Raw genomic sequence first — 4,843 nt, 5'->3', positions numbered from 1 at the left:
ATCTGCACCAACGGCTGCTCCACCCGGGCTCGCGCCCTGGGCTTCGACGCCCGCCGCCGCGGCCCTCCTACTCGTCGCGGCCTAATGCGCCGGTGCGCTCGTACCGCCGCGACGGCCGGGTATAGGCCCGACGCTCCAGCGCCATCCATTTTCAGGGCTGATTGATTCGGCAGGTGAGTTGTTACACACTCCTTAGCGGGTTCCGACTTCCATGGCCACCGTCCTGCTGTCTGGATCAACCAACACCTTTTGTGGGCTCTGATGAGCGTCGCGTCGGGCGCCTTAACCCCGCGTTCGGTTCATCCCGCATCGCCAGTCCCTGCTTACCAAGAGTGGCCCACTTGGCACTCGCATTCCATGCCCGGCTCCAACCGAGCGAGTCGGGCTTCTTACCAATTTAAAGTTTGAGAATAGGTTGAGGTCGTTTCGTCCCCAAGACCTCTAATCATTCGCTTTACCAGATAAAACTGCGACAGAGCGCCAGCTATCCTGAGGGAAACTTCGAAGGGAACCAGCTACTAGATGGTTCGATTAGTCTTTCGCCCCTATACCCAAATTTGACGATCGATTTGCACGTCAGAATCGCTACGGCCCTCCACCAGAGTTTCCTCTGGCCTCAGCCTCTCCAGGCATAGTTCACCATCTTTCGGGTCCCAACGCGGGCGCTCTCGCTCGACCCCTCCGACGCGGCGGACGGGATCGGCCGGTACTGCCGTCGCCGCCGAAGCGGCAAGTTCAAACCTTCGCCGGACCAGGCCGGCATTCACCTTCACTTCGCTCGCGGGTTTCGAACTGCCCCGCAACTCGCGCGCACGTTAGACTCCTTGGTCCGTGTTTCAAGACGGGTCGGAAAGGTGGCTGACATCAGTCGCTGACCCCGTGCGCCCGGACGACAGGCTGACGCGGCGAAACCGAACCGCCTCGGCCCGGCACTGAAAACAGTCCCGGGCCGACGACGGCCCAGCTCGACGCGGGCCCGCGGCCGCCCCCGAGAGGGCGACAGGCGCGGCGAAATCTCTCTCCTCGACCGGGCGTCGGGCGGAAACCTGCCGCGCGCCTATAGCACACCGCCCGAAGCGGAGTTACCTTGCGCGCGGCCTTTTCGCCGTCGCCCAGCCGGTCGCGACCTTCGCCCGGCGCTAGTGCGCCGCCTTGCCGACGCTCCGCCCGCGCCGCGGCCCGTAAAGGTCCGCGGCAACGCGCGTGCGCCCGCTCGGCGACTGAAAGCGGCCGGACGACCCGACAGGCCTCTCCGTTTGCCCCTCGACGGTTTCGCGTACTTTTTAACTCTCTCTTCAAAGTGCTTTTCAACTTTCCCTCACGGTACTTGTTCGCTATCGGTCTCGCGACAGTATTTAGCCTTAAATGGGGTTTACCACCCGCTTTGGGCTGCATTCCCAAACAACCCCGACTCCGAGAAGACGCCGAGCGGTCGAGCGCGCCGCCCGCCAAGGGCCTGACACCCGCTCTGGGATAAGGCCTCGATCAGAAGGACTCGGGCGGCGCGGATCGCACGCAAGACGAATTCTTTACGCCACAACTCGGGACCGCTCCTCGTAGCGGCCCGATTCGGCGATGGGCTCTTCCCGCTTCACTCGCCGTTACTGAGGGAATCCTCGTTAGTTTCTCTTCCTCCGCTTAGTAATATGCTTAAATTCAGCGGGTAGCCTCGCCCGATCTCAGGCCGATAAAACTATTTTCGCTCGTCCTTCGAGACGCCGCGCCCTCGCGCGCTCGACTTCCGACACAGCACCGCCCCGCGGCTCCTACTCGCCCTGCGCGAATCGCGACCGACGCGTCGAGGCCCCCAGCTCGAGGTCGACAGCGCCGTCGTTGCGACTCGGGCGGCAAGCGGACGCGGCGCGGCTCGCCGGCCGCCACGCATCGCTGACGCGAGCCCGAATACCAAAACTTTCCACCTTCAACCGAGCGGCGATTGCCCGTCGCCGGGCATACGCACGCGAGCCGAGCCGTCGCGGAGCCGATCCCGCCGGCCGTTGTCGTTTCTGCGACCCTGAGACGGACGCGGTCCCGGGATGAACCCGAGGCCGCAATACGCGTTCAGATCGTCAATGCTCAATGTGTTCTGCAATTCACATTAAATCACGCAGCTTGCTGCGTCCTTCATCGACTCGCGAGCCGAGTGGTCCACCGCCAAGAGCCATCGTTTGTTTGTTTGCTTTTCGCTCTTCGATTCCTAACCTCGATTCGCCATCCGGCTGAAAAAATCGCGTGACGCCGAGCGGGTCGCGGTCGCAACAAATAGTGCGACAAGCCCGCGCACCGCATGAAGCCTTCGGGCACTCGACGCCGACAAAACAAGTTCCTGATCGCGGGGCGGCGGACGCGCCGAGGCACGTCGCCGTCCCGGTGTTTGCTCTTTCGCTCTTCGATTTTTTTTCTCGCGCTAATGATCCTTCCGCAGGTTCACCTACGGAAACCTTGTTACGACTTTTACTTCCTCTAAGTAATCAAGTTAGATCGTCTTTTCGGGCCAAGACCCAACCGTCGCCAGTCGAGCCCGGGCCCAATCGGAGGACCTCACTAAACCATTCAATCGGTAGTAGCGACGGGCGGTGTGTACAAAGGGCAGGGACGTAATCAACGCGAGCTAATGACTCGCGCTTACTGGGAATTCCTCGTTCAAGCGAAATAATTTCAATTCTCTATCCCTAGCACGACCGGGGTTCATCGGGTTACCCAGACCTTTCGGCCAAGGCGAACACACGTTGATCCGGTCAGTGTAGCGCGCGTGCGGCCCCGAACATCTAAGGGCATCACAGACCTGTTATTGCTCAATCTCGTGTGGCTAAACGCCACTAGTCCCTCTAAGAAGTTAAACGCCGGCCGGGAAGGCCGCGTAACTATTTAGCAAGCCAGAGTCTCGTTCGTTATCGGAATTAACCAGACAAATCGCTCCACCAACTAAGAACGGCCATGCACCACCACCCACAGAATCATGAAAGAGCTCTCAATCTGTCAATCCTCGCTGTGTCCGGGCCGGGTGAGATTTCCCGTGTTGAGTCAAATTAAGCCGCAGGCTCCACTCCTGGTGGTGCCCTTCCGTCAATTCCTTTAAGTTTCAGCTTTGCAACCATACTTCCCCCGGAACCCAAAGACTTTGGTTTCCCGCAAGCTGCCGGAGAGGTCGTCAAAATAACGCCCCCCGATCGCTAGTTGGCATCGTTTATAGTCAGAACTAGGACGGTATCTGATCGTCTTCGAACCTCTGACTTTCGCTCTTGATTAAAGAAAACATTCTTGGCAAATGCTTTCGCAGTCGTTCGTCTTGCGCCGATCCAAGAATTTCACCTCTAACGGCACAGTACGAATGCCCCCGTCCGTCCCTCTTAATCATTACCTCGCGCTCCGAAAACCAACAAAAAAGAACCGAGGTCCTATTTCATTATTCCATGCAACACTATCCAGGCGAAGCGCCTGCTTTGAACACTCTAATTTTTTCAAGGTAAACGTCCCGGCCGCCGCCGACACTCAGTCAAGAGCACCGACGGAAAACCGGAGGTAAAGCCAGAACGAACAGTGCACGCCTTGCGACGGACCGAACGCCTGCGCCCAAAATCCAACTACGAGCTTTTTAACCGCAACAACTTAAATATACACTTTTGGAGCTGGAATTACCGCGGCTGCTGGCACCAGACTTGCCCTCCAATGGATACTCGTTAAAATTTTTACAGTGTACTCATTCCAATTACAGGGCCTCGTTAGAGTCCTGTATCGTTATTTTTCGTCACTACCTCCCCGCGTCGGGAATGGGTAATTTGCGCGCCTGCTGCCTTCCTTGGATGTGGTAGCCGTTTCTCAGGCTCCCTCTCCGGAATCGAACCCTGATTCCCCGTTACCCGTAAGAACCTCGGTAGGCAGATACCGTACCGACGAAAGTTGATAGGGCAGACACTTGAATGATCCGTCGCCGGTGCAAGACCGTGCGATCAGCAAAGTTATCCCGAGTCGCCAACAAGACGAGCCGAAGCCCGGCAGGTTTTTGATATGATAAAGGCGCGCCTCCCGCAAGGTCGGCGCTTTTTGCATGTATTAGCTCTAGAATTACCACAGTTATCCAAGTAAAATTTACGATCAAATGAATCACGACTGATTTAATGAGCCATTCGCAGTTTTACCGTACGCAAGTTCGTACTGAGACATGCATGGCTTAATCTTTGAGACAAGCATATGACTACTGGCAGGATCAACCAGGTAACTATCGGCCGACAAAATACGCGAACGGAGTCTTTCGCTTTCCCCGTCGCGGTATCGCACTGTATTACTCAATCACTATTTTTGCTTAGCTCCTCAAACCCGGCGTAAGCCGCGATCTGGACGCCGTCGACACCGGCCAGACGCCCTTTCGGGCGAAGCCGCGCGCGGGCTGCGTTTGCATACAACACCAGGAACGCCCAACAAAAGCGAACCGAGAAAACTATCACTTGCGTGCGCACCGGCCACCGCAACTACGGCCCGAGGCCGTGGTCGCGCGCCGAAACACAAACTCGTATTTGCTACTTAATTTTTTCCGTCCAACGTTCAGAGCCTCGCTGCTAGCTACGACGCCTTCGCGGGTCAGCATCAAGTCTGCCCAAAAGCGCACATCGCCTGCACGACACCACATCGTTTTGTCACCAAATACCTTCAACCGACAACCGCATCGCCAATTTGCTCATTTCGCCACAACGACGTCTTCCCTCATAGTATACAGGGAAGCTGGTCTCGCGACAAAGGTAGCAAACTTGTCGAATTTCGACAATTTTCCAAAACGTGCGTTTCTGTGCGGGAAATTGTTCATCGGGCGTCGGCCGATGTCGTGCGTCTTTGTCCGGGCGATTTT

General features: G+C 57.3%; 2 non-coding genes and 1 pseudogene across 2 annotated transcripts; all 3 read right to left on the bottom strand.

Annotated features, from left to right (window-relative positions):
* Positions 1-1,687, bottom strand: LOC145763103 (large subunit ribosomal RNA; annotated as a pseudogene; the record flags this gene model as incomplete).
* Positions 1,688-2,009: 322 nt separating this feature from the next.
* On the bottom strand, positions 2,010-2,163 carry LOC145763104 (5.8S ribosomal RNA). The gene has a single exon (XR_014288249.1). It is a non-coding gene; the product is annotated as a 5.8S ribosomal RNA (ribosomal RNA).
* Positions 2,164-2,408: 245 nt separating this feature from the next.
* LOC145763106 (small subunit ribosomal RNA) lies at positions 2,409-4,218 on the bottom strand. The gene has a single exon (XR_014288251.1). It is a non-coding gene; the product is annotated as a small subunit ribosomal RNA (ribosomal RNA).
* Positions 4,219-4,843: the final 625 nt, after the last annotated feature.

This window comes from Corella eumyota, unplaced genomic scaffold (assembly GCF_963082875.1).
Source record: "Corella eumyota unplaced genomic scaffold, kaCorEumy4.1 scaffold_273, whole genome shotgun sequence".
Lineage (NCBI taxonomy): Eukaryota > Metazoa > Chordata > Ascidiacea > Phlebobranchia > Corellidae > Corella > Corella eumyota.
Note: the sequence above shows the minus strand (reverse complement) of the source record. Positions and strands in the feature narration are given on the sequence as shown.